The 11852-nt window shown below is 46.1% G+C and overlaps 1 protein-coding gene across 2 annotated transcripts in view; it reads left to right on the top strand.

The window, feature by feature from the left end:
• The first annotated feature begins 256 nt into the window (after window positions 1-256).
• The window catches only part of FLRT2 (fibronectin leucine rich transmembrane protein 2), a 121613-nt gene continuing 110017 nt past the window's right edge, over window positions 257-11852 (top strand). Inside the window, exon 1 of one of the 2 annotated variants that reach the window (XM_060261326.1) lies at window positions 257-551. The gene's annotated coding sequence lies outside the window, so the exon portion shown is untranslated. Of the gene's footprint in view, window positions 552-4224; window positions 4634-11852 lie in introns of those variants that run through there. The other variant, XM_060261327.1, reaches the window with a different exon arrangement.

The following is an 11852-nucleotide window of genomic DNA, read 5'->3' as shown; positions in this document are numbered from 1 at the left end:
TTTTTTTTTTTTTTTTTTTGCTTAGACGGTCGAGTTTCGAGGAAGGCGCTGTTCAGAGCGGGCGACGCTGCGTGTTGCTGCCGCCGTCGCCGCCGCTGTTGCAGCCCCTCGCTTGAAAGCCGTCAGCAGCCCTGCACTTTGAGAAGATGGGAACCTTGGGGTCTGCAGGCCGTGGGTTTCACTGAATGAGACCTTCGCCCTTCGGGATCTGTGGCGGGGACAGAGGTTCGATCCTCCACGCACCTCACACACAAAAGAGGCATTAAAAAAATTCCCTCCACTCTTGGCGCATCTGGGTTGAATGACCGGCTGAACAGAGGCTCCGGGAGATCTCTTTGCTCCTCGCCCTCTGGGAGAGAGAATCATCTAGCCGGGGGAAGGCGGTGATTATGAGGAGGATCGGGGCGCTTGCCAGCTATGGAACAAAGCCAGGCCTTGGCGGTGATCCTTAAATCAGTACAATGCAGGAATCCAGCTGCTTCCCTCTCCACCTTCCTGACCCAGTGGGGTTTGGGTGAGATCCAAAGGAAGAGCCACGACTGTCTCATCAGGTAAAAAGCGGCTTTTCTCCTTCTGCAGACGCTTCCCTTCACCATCTGCTTTTTTAAAAAAGTGTGTACCGGGAAGAAGAAGGGGGGGAAAAAGAACCCAGGGCATTTCTGCCTCCCAGTGTTCAGTTGCAGAGGGGGAACCAGATGCGTGTAGGTTAGATTCTGCATGAGTGTAAAAGGGGCGAGAGGGACCGGGGGAAACTCCAGCCAGAGAGGACTGAACTGCCTGTCTGTGAGAAAGTAGCCTACCTGCCTGCCATCCTGTAGCCACTTACGCCAGAGTCGGTCCTCTGCGGGGCAATGCCGCCCCGACCAGCAGCTGGCAGACCCGGCTTGGCGGTGTTCTGTGGCGGGATTCATTCCCCATCCAACAGGTTTAGGCGCGCTTCTTATCAATTGCTCTCCCCCCTCCCGCTCCACTCATCCACGTGGAACTGCTCGATGCCTTGCTGCCTCTGCGCTTCGGAGGACAGCCAGAAACCGGAGCAACTCGCCCGTTTCACCTGTTTGCCGCGCGGCTTTAGGTCCGGCGTGTCTACAGTCTACTCGGGAGTAACCTCTATTGAGTCCCGCGAGATTTACACCCAGGCACAGAGGGGAATCCAGAGGCAAAGATTGGATCTTTAAAGAAAAAGGAGAGTAAGCCTAGTGTACTCAGATTCGGTCCCATTTTATTCAGTAGGATTTACTTCCAGGAAAATATTGCAAGCGAAGCTGCTTCTCTAACTCCCCCCCCGGGGGGGGGGTGAAAGCTCCCAGAATCAATTAACTAGTGAAATCCAGTGTCTTTTATGGAATCCACTCATTTACCCCCCCCCCACTTTAATCCAAATTCACTATTAAAAAAAACAAAGCCCCCTCTTTATCCCCCATCAGTCATTCATTGCCCTGCGACTGCCTCCCCCCTCCTCCGCAGACGGGTTCCTTGGTAGCTTTCTGGCTCTTAAAAAGCCCTGTTTTAACTCACTGGAGTCTGGCTCCTTCCTTAATTCTTCCAAGGTACCCAGGAAACAACACCGATAACGGCACCCACCCCCTCCCTCCGGTGCACTGGTAATCATTTCCATGTCGGTGGATTTTTTAAAAATCTCGGTGCCAGCTCTCTCGGACTGACGGCGCTTCCGTTTCAGACGCGGCTGGCTTTGCTTCACCAGACCTTTCTCGAGCTTCTCCCTTCAGGGTCAGACGAGGAGTGATTTCTCAGAGGACAGGGCCTGGTGGGGGAGTGGAATCATGTGTGTGGGGGAGGCCCTGCAACTAGGCCATCGTTAGGTGCTGGGAGCCAGGCAGTCCCGCCAGTGTGAAGGCAAGTGTCAACACGAATCTCCATACGGAGCCGTGTATAGATACCAGCGATGGGGTTGGTGCATGTAGAGTATGGCCATGGAAGTGCAGTTACTAGTTTGCCTTGAGCTGTTTGCATTTCCAAATCTGGGTTTTGCCCATTTTATCCCCTGAGTGGAAGCCCTTGGTGAGAATAGTCAGGCAGGCCGGCCACCTTTCCTTTGGTATCCATTGCTTTTTACCACATATCTTATCTTTGGTGCAGCTGACTTGGCTTTGGAGCTCTTGCAGGCCCTCTTATAGACGTCTTGCTCCGCCTTTCAGTGTATAGCAGTGAACACGGAAATCCAATTGGCTAAGGCAAAAGAGAAGGGTTTGATTAAACGTGTGAACGGAGAGGAAGGGGCCATTCTGCCAGCCGCTTAACGTCTGCAAGGTATTTTGCTCCAGGCACCTTCAGGATAGAGAAGCAAGCATAATTTAGGCCCGGCTGGCGCAGGCCTGTGCGCCTCACTTGTGTTTTCTGTGTTTGATCCCTGCGCTGTACACTTGATGATTGACAGTTGAATGTCTGAAATGACATTGTGTGAGAGGCAAAAAGAACCGGTTCGTCTTTGGTACTGTGTCTGTTTTGGAGGGGTCCGTTTGCCTATGGTAATCAACCACTGTCATCAAGCTGATGAAAATGCACGTGTGAAAGCCCCCAGAGCTCACTTTTCAATGAATTTAGAATAAAATTGAGATATCCGCGTCAAGTGACTCCGTTTTTGAACTCCAGATGGTCGTAAAATACAAGTCAGCGGGAAGAGGAAAGGAAAATCCCTACAGGATTTCAAATGCTTTAAAAAAAATTCTCCTCTAACCCTTCTATTGGACACATGGCATTGATCAGTTTTACCAATTTTCTTCCACCCCTGGCGCTAAAAATAATGTAAAACATGCAGTCTGGTTAATGTATATTTTAACCAGCAAGATCCAGCAGATACAACCTCTCTCTCTTCTGGCCTTTGTATTGTAACAACCTTCCATAGGGTATAGCCATGCCAATTTATTGTAGAGCTACCAAAACATGCCGAGAGTCCCATCCCATTTCTGAGACTTCGACTTTCTCCTCCCCTTTTTAATGGCTTTCTGGTTTACGCCAAATGCTTGGGGGGTATTTATGTATATCTGTGGCAGGGAGACATGTGGCGATAAATATTCTTGGGTTTCTCCAGCAGTTTAGAAAAGTCAAGATAACAGAAAACAGATCTCCTTCTCCGAGGGGAAATCGGCTGATATATTTATCGATTTGATTTTCCCAGATTAAAAAGTTCATTTTTTAAAAAAATGCACACCCTAGGTTGAGTTCACATGAAAGCAGGCCCCTTGGGAGAAGAGCCCCCCCCCCCCTTTCCCTTCTTAATAACTATCATGAATATATCACAGCAGGAGAAGTTTCTTCGTTTCATATTCTCTGCCTCTGGAAAGAGTATCCATCTGCTCTCTGCCACCAAAAGCCCAAACAAACCCAGCCCCCGACTGGCAACCTGTTGGGTGGAGCGTCCGGTATACCAGCAGCCTAGTCTTCTGGGAAGATTTGACAAAGTGCCTGTATTGGGGCAATTAAAGCTGCTAATCGCACACGCGGTCGCCCGCAAGCCCAAGGCTGAGAGCACAGGCAGATTTCGGAGCTCCTAGGCTGCCCGGCGGTATACTCTTTCCCGTATTCTGTCTGATAGATGCGTCCCACCAAAAGGGTGAACTGATCCAAGGCAGACACGTCGCTTTGGCGGCGGATCATTTCAGTGAAGGGAGGGTTAAGGATTTATTTTTTTTTTAAGGAGGGAGGGGGGGGGATCCTAGCCCTCCTTTGCCTCTTGGAAAGCTTTTCGGTTGCAGCCCTGCCTTCCAAGCATTCTTTAAACTCGAACTGTGGGAGGGACTCCGAAGCCGAGAGAGGGAGCGATGGCTATCAAGTGAATTCATTACTGTAAACATCTCCCTGGGGTGTCAGGCAAGGAAAAGGGGGAGAAAAAGGCACGGCTTCCATTAGCAGGGAATAGTCAGATTGGAGACCTCATTACTGCGAAGATCAACCTACAAAGCCCTGGCTGGAAGCAGGCGCTGGACTCGGAGGAAAGGAAGGAAGGAGGGAGGGAGGCACGCGCACACACACAACCCTCCGAGAGGGGTACACGCGCGCACGCATGCACGTCTGCATGGGTTGAGGCTTCTCGAGCTTTTCCAGGGACCTGCCTGCGCCTTCTCCCCCCAGCTAAGCCTCTCTCCCGCTCTCCCAGGACCGAGAGAAAACTGCCAGCGGGCTCGAGTGGGGGCTCTCTGCTCTTTTCAGCACCTCCTCCCTGGCCTTCGGTGCCAACCTCTTCCCCCCACCCCGCCCCATCTTCTCTCGGGAGGTGGAACTGGAGAGAGGGCGAAAGAGACGGGGAAGGAGGGCATTATCGGGGATGCCGGAGCTCTGGGCTGCGCGTCGGAGGAGACAGGGGGAGGATGATGCCGCCGCTGCCTCGTAAGAGAGGAAGGCGAAAGAAAGTGAAGGGATCGCTCCGCAGAGGCGGCGGCAGAGACAAGCGCCGCCACCCGCCCGAGGGGGAGCAGAGGAGGACCCCGCGGCAGGGAGGCGCTTGGGATCCCGGCTGCGTTTTGGTCCCGCATTGGATATCGCCCGAGGCAAGCAAGGGCGCCGCGCAGGAGGCAACGCTGCGGCTGCCAAACTTTGGTCGCCCAGGGGGGGCCCAAAGGCGCCGAGAGGATTACGAGCCGAGCCGGAGGGGGGCGACCGGCGGAGCGTGCAGGTACCACCGTGGGGCTTTTTCGGGGCTCCCCTCCGGATCTCCCCTCCCCCAAGCCGGTTCGGAGCCCTTCCCTCCCCCCCCCCCCCCCGCAGTCCCCTCTCCGGAGAGCAAGAAAGTTAGGCAGCCACCCGAGATCGGATTCTGTGCTAGAGGAGGCAGATCAGTAGCCGCCTCCTGTCATACCCTATCATACATGCGTGTGCGCTCGCGTGTGAATGGGCGCGCGTGACAGGGACATACATGCAGGCATGACCGCGGCGAAATTTGTCAATGGCTGTATGTGACTAGCGTCCGGGGAAAGAGGGTGGCGGTTCTAGACCGCTCGCTACCTTTCAGTCGAGGTGTTTGGGAGCGCGCGCGCGTGCGAACCAGTGCGAGAAAGAACGCGACAGCACAGCCAGGTAATATATATATATCTTTTTTTTCTGTATCTTTTTTAGTTTGTACGTCATTCACCAATGACTCGTTAGTGCTTCCAAATGTATCCTCCGTCAGTTTCCTAGCTCTAATTGAGACAAGCAGATACACGCACACCCCTTCCTACCTTCAGGAGCCCGGCTATACTAGCTATACATCTGGAAGGAGGGCTGTACTGGGGGAGGGAAGGAGTGAAATTGGGGGGAAAAGATCTTCTTTGGAGAGGAGAACTCGGAAAGATAAGGCAGACAGGCTGGGAAGAGACAGAAGGTTAGTCAGTGCTGACAAGCCTTATGAAATTCAGATGGAGGGGGATGCAGGGTGGCAACTGCAAATTGCCTTGGTATTCAAGATTCCCATTGATAGCTCCATAAAAGCAGATTTTATGGGGGGGGGGCAGATGAAGGTAGAAACTGTATCTGAAGACTATCAAATGGGCAGCAGCCTTGTTTTCACATAGGCTGGTGAGACAAATGATGGCTCCAAATAAGCCAAAAAGAAGGGGGGTGGGGTGGTCTTAAAACAGCTTTCTCCAGTGTAAGATAAAACATCATTTTAAAAAACAAAAACAATTAAAGAAAAGCTGCAAACTCTGAGATAAGCTATCAGCCTTCTTCTTTGGAATGAGAGTCAGTCAACAGGCACTTTTAATTAATTTTAATGGAGGAAATCTGTTTTAAAGCTTACAATAAGCTAATAAAGTCCAAGGCACAAATCCATGCAAAAACCCTGTTTGCCTATAGAAAGTGCTGATTAGATTTCTTCTGTTGCTGGATATTTTTTTTCCCACTCATGAAGGATACAATTTAGGAGGACAAGAAAGGAAGCAGATAGAGGTAGAAGGAGATTGGGGAGGGGGGGTGTCAGATAAAGAAGCGTGTAAACACACACTTGACCTGTCCAGTTTATTTACTGCCTCTTAATCACTCAGTGCTTACAAACTAATCAGATCAGTCCATGCTTAGTCTGCACTGGAGCAAAACTCTTATGGAGTTCCTTCACAGATCTGTGTGGCTAGTGGAAACGGTCTTTGAAGACATTTGCAAATCCATCCTGGATTCAAGAGAAACCAAAAGCATAGGCCCTCAAGGGAAGGTGTATCCAGCAGGCACCCATGGGAGAAGATGTCCTTTTACACTACTCCCTCCTAAAGACTTGATGTATCTTTATATTTAAAGAAAAGGCCCACTGTGGGATTTACACTGTTGTTGGCAGTGGTGGCTGTACATCTAGGGACAAAACTGGCAAATAGGCCTTTCTAAAATTGCAGTAACTGATCTCAGTGAAGAACGCACAGAGGGAAGGATTTCTTGCGTAACTAGCCCTTTCTGTTTAGATGCAATAGGACTAGGGCACAAAAGTGATGTTTCCCTTAAGATGACCATCACCCTCCACCCCTCTGCTTGGTTTCCAGGGTTAAAGAGTGAGATCTCCCCCCCACACACGCACACACTGCCAGTCATTCCTATCTCTCCAGGATAATGTCACTTTCTCTGCCTCACTGTCTGTTTCCCAAGTGTCCTATTCTCCCCTTCTATGAACTGGATCTGCTCTCTCTCAACCTATTCCCAGGATCTCCTCTGCAAGGTACATGCAGTTCCTTTAGGCCCTCTCTGGAGATATGGAGTTACTTGCACATATATCTTGAACTCCATCTCATTTCTAAGCTGATCTAGTTATTTTCAGGTGGTATGGAAATGTTACTAAAAAAACAAGGAGGGTACAGGCTGAGTGCTGCCAAAAAGTGGACCCAGCCATTGCTGGCAAACAGGCCTGTTGTCACAGTGCTGGACACTGCTTTTTCAGAAGCACTGGGCTTAGAGAAAATTGGTGGATTGCACACAGACTAGACTGCAGATTTACTCATTCTTGAACACACATAAACGGGGTGGAGTACGATGTGATTTTTATCTGCATTTGACTTTCAGTCTCTGGTTTTAATTTGTGCAATTGCTATAAATCAAGATTGTATCCTGGTGTGCTGAGGAGTCTGATATAAAACAAGTCTTATCTGCCAACAACAACCCCATCTCCACCCATTTTTTTTAAAGCATTTGGATGGGTTTAGGCACTAATTAGGAATGTAAATGGTAATAGTCAGAGCAGCAAATGTGTCCTTGCTGATTTGATTCTTTGTCCCCTTCTCTGGCAACAGAAATGTAGTTTTACTTGTTTGAAAACAGGCAGGAGTGTTCAAGCAGGTTAAAAACTGCAGGTTAAATTCTGCTGCACTTTATAGATGAAGGAAAGGGTTCCTCTTAAGATAACATTGTTTGTTTCCATGAAGGAGAGTGTTTTAGTCATTTCTGCACCCGGTGTTTTTAATCTCAAAGTGAGTTCATTTTTCAGTAGATTACTTTCACATAACTTTGTGGTTTCAGCCATAGTGATTCAAATTCAGTCCATTAGTGACCTCTATCTGTGAGAAGTATACAATCAATGAACGTCTCTCTCCTCTTCAACCTTCTCTTTTTTTTCTGCAAAGTATATTGAAATGAAGAAAGCAAAAAATCCAACATGGGAATTCCTTTGTTGTTGTTTTTTTAAAAAAATACTCTAATCCAATTGCTTTCTGCATTCAAATTCATTGTTTTCCACTAGGATCTGCTATTTTAGCAGCAAATTCAAACAAGCATGAGTTAGCTTATTCCTGTTGTTAATTGAAAGAAACACCAAATTGATTTAGACAATGGACATAATAGTTCACTAGAACACTGACGAAGAGAGAATGAAGCTTTGTCCATCCAGTGGTTCACGCTTGATCCAAGTGTGCTAATTTACTTTATTGACCCATATTAGATGCATAAAAATTGGTACTCGTGATGCGTTGCATACTTGAAAAAATGTATAGTTACTTACTATAGTAGCAGAGTTCTATTAGTAACAACTTCCACAACATCTGTCTGTGTCTATATTGTGAATACACGTCAGAGATCAAGGGAAAGGACTGATATTAACAGATGGTCCCTTTTAGATGATTATTAAATCCAGCCTTCCAATACTAATTTGTCTCTTACTTGTATCCAGATCCATATTTCATGTTTTAGTTAATTATTGTGACTATCAGTCAAGGGCTTAAATAACTACATTGCTTTGATTAAGGGAATAGCTTAGTCTGACATTTTCCAGACGATATCTGAAGCATTAGTGCCGGGTAATATGGTGGCATTAGGAAGCTGATGGTTTCTTTTGGTCAACCTTTGCCCAGAAATAAGTCTTTGGATGATCTTTTTTTTTAAAGTCATTTTACAAGAGCTGAAATGTATCCAGGATTAACACACATCTTTTTTTTTTGGAAACAAATGAACACAAACTGCACAAAAGCGGTTATTCTGAGAGATGCAACAGCAGAGACTGATGGCATCCAACTCCAGCCCCCAAGCGGTATGTGACCTACAGACTCATTCTTCAGCTTTCTTTTAAAGAAATAGAAGACCCAATATTATATCTTGTCTTTAATTTCTCCAGATCACAAAACCAATTGCTTACAAAGCTGGAGGCAAATGTTATTTGAGGGAAAGGAAGGAGGAATCCAAGTTTTTTCCCCCTGGATCTCTTCCAGTTCAGTCATCCAGTAAACTGTTCAGCTAGTACAATGGGCAACTTATTTTCATTAAGTGGCCCAAATTGTTGGGATCTTCCTGTTCTTTGGTCCTTTTCTGGTGATTTATGCAGCAAATGGTCTTTATTTTTCACTGATTCCTCTTCCTGACATGGCCCTTTTGAATTTGGTCAAAACAGAGTTCTAGTAAGCTCTTAGAACAAATTCAAAATGTTAAGGATTACAGAAAATGTAATGCTCCATACAGCAATCTGTAAAACATCTTTATTTTTCCCTTCGAAAGAAAGAGAAAGAAAGAAAGAAAGAAAGAAAGAAAGAAAGAAAGAAAGAAAGAAAGAAAGAAAGAAAGAAAGAAAGAAAGAAAGAAAGAAAGACAACATTCTTTGCTTTCAGATCTGCTGTTTAAAAGCCCCTTGTCTGTTTTATATTAGGTTTGATCTGAGTTGCTTGTTTATTTTAAAGCCAGGCCCTTCAAATTCTGGACTTCCACATATCAATTGAAGAATTAGTACCTCACTGGTGAAAGCAGAGCTATACAAAGGTATCCTGCACTCAGATGAATTGTCTGTTGAGATTTAGACTTCAGTTCTCACATAGCCTGGTTTAAATGGGATTGTTCTATAGTGAAGACAGCAGAATTTTGAAAACTTCTGCTTGGTTCAGTGTCAGTCTCAGATGCTGAACTTTTCTTTAAAAATCCAAAGGCAATAGACATGTTACAATTGGGCTCATTTTATGGATTCCAGTCTTGCGTCATGTAAGGATTATGCCATGGATCCAGTCGGAGTTTCTGCTCCCATTATGCATGGGTACCTGTCCACACATATTTTGTCATCCCTTTGAAGGAGATGAAAGTTGCTCGGTACCTTATGAGATTGTCCTCCCCCCTCCCATCAGTCCTCAAAAGGTCACAACAAATATTCCGACATGGCTTTTTGAATCCTTCATAATTATTAATCGCTGGGCAGCTAGTCAACTGATAAATTAATAGAGTAATTCCCTGTGACAGTTTATGGGCTAAGGACCACAGTCACAGAAATTAACATAAAGGGAAATGATTTGTGAATGTATTGGGGGTGATAACCTTTAAATAGTCATGATAATTAAAGAGTCAGATCCCGATAAGCTCTCATTCACGGGGTTGGGAGGGGTGGGTGGGACACCTTTGCCTGTCGAAGGAATTTGTAGAGTCAGGATATTTCATTGGTGATTCTCTCTCATTTCTGGCCTCAGAAACTTACAAAGACTGGATTTCCTTATCCTATGATAGTTCTATCTTGGACAAATTTAAATTGTATGAATAATTGTTGCTAAAGTTTACTAGAAACTAAAACTGGAATTATTCTGACACCTTGAAGGTTGATGGCAAAGTTGCCTTGTCAAAGACCTTTCAGGAGTATGTTTCAATGGGGCATTTGCAAACTACATTTGGTTTACCTTAGATCATATACTATATTCCTACTAAATCGTAGGAATCATATACTGCATTCCTACTAAAAGGCTCATTTCATCAGATGAGTTCTTGAAATGTTTTCAGGTTTGTTTAAAAAAAATCCAAAGGTTTATTTTGTATTCCTCATTGCAAAGTTTACATATACTTAAAAAGCAATTGTCTTCCCTCCCCACGATACCCCATTGGCAAATAATATTCACTCCTTGGCAAATTCATTTTTGTCCTTACAGTGAATTAGTTCTGGTTACTGACTTGGCTTGCAGCAATCTTAAGGTCAGTGAAACAGTTCCCACTTAGCAATGCAACTAAGGAATAAAATAGAATGTCTGTCTAGTACATTTTTATGCCAACCTTCCTCCCAGAAGCTCAGGCCTGCATGCATGGTGTTCTCCCTTCCATTTTATCCTCACAACAACCTTGTTAAGTAGGTTAGGCTCAGACAGGCCAGGGTTGCTCAGTGAGCGTGGCTTAAAATTTACTTCTGCCACTGCACAGCACTGAATCTCAGTATGAGATGGATCTGTACAGAGGTTTTTGAACAATGTCCCACTTCATAATGGGGACAAGAAATTTAGGTGCAGAGCAAAACAGGTCCTCCATCCCCCAAACATGTCATGGCCTGTCCACCCAGGGATTTCTGCCCTTCTGTACGATCAGATCTTTGGCATGTCTCTGTGGTAAACTGCTCGCACATGATACATTGATGTAAAAGGTCAGAGCCCAGAATGGAAACTAAATTCAGTACCTTATCAGGACAGAAATGGGTTAATGGTGCCAAGAGTGACACTCCCCACTGCAGCTGGTGGTGCATGTCACTCACATAAGCAGGAACGAAAGGGACAGCCGTGGGTCACAGTGAAGGAAATAATCCGGTCTTAACTGTTAGATCAAAGGGGGGCATTCACACTGTGTGCATTTTTGACTTGTGTGAGAAGACACAAGCCATGGCTGGACTGTGGCCTAAATGCAAAGCCACTGTCCTGAGATGCATTAGATATTAAACACTATAAAAATCACAGAGCCACTGCTGTGTGTTTTAAGTAGAGGTCCTAACAGTGTAGGGCTGTATTTTGTTTTGTTTGTTTTTTGCTCTCAGGTCACAGCCAATTTATGGTAACCCTGCAGGGTTTTCAAGGCAAGAGATATGCTTGCCATTTCCTGCCTCGGCATCATGAGCCTGGTATTCCTTGGAGGTCTCCCTTCCAAATATTAGCAGGGTTGACCCTGCTTAGCTTCCGAGATCTGAGGAGACTGGGCTAGCCTGGGCTATCAAGGTGAGGATGTATCACTGTTACTGTTCTTTAATTAAGTGGCTGAACTAGACTGTGCATAGAAAAAAGAGAGCCAGAGTGCGTGGAGTATCAGATTAGAATATCAGAAACTCAGGTTCAAATCCCCACTCTACCATGGAAGCTCAGCTGGTAACCTTCAGCCAGCAGTACTGTCTCTCAGTCTAACCTCCTCACAGGGTTATTGTGAGAATAAGACAAAGGAGGAAAGAAATGTCTCAAAGGAAAGGCAGAATAAAAGCGTAGTAAATAAATAAAAGTGACCCAGTTTGGTGTAGTGGTTAAATGTGCAGACTCTTATCTGGGAGAACCAGGTTTAATTCCCCACTCCTCCACTTGCAGCTTCTGGAATGGCCTTGAGTCAGCCATAGCTCTCACAAGAGTTGTCCATGAAAGGGCAGCTTCTGGGAGAGCTCTCTCAGCCCCATCTACATCACAGGTTGTCTGTTGTTGGGGAAGAAGATAAAGGAGATTGTAAGCTGCTTTGAGACTGATTCA

Source organism: Heteronotia binoei, chromosome 21 (assembly GCF_032191835.1).
Source record: "Heteronotia binoei isolate CCM8104 ecotype False Entrance Well chromosome 21, APGP_CSIRO_Hbin_v1, whole genome shotgun sequence".
Taxonomy (NCBI): Eukaryota; Metazoa; Chordata; class Lepidosauria; order Squamata; family Gekkonidae; genus Heteronotia; species Heteronotia binoei.
This window is presented reverse-complemented; position numbering and strand designations above follow the sequence as displayed.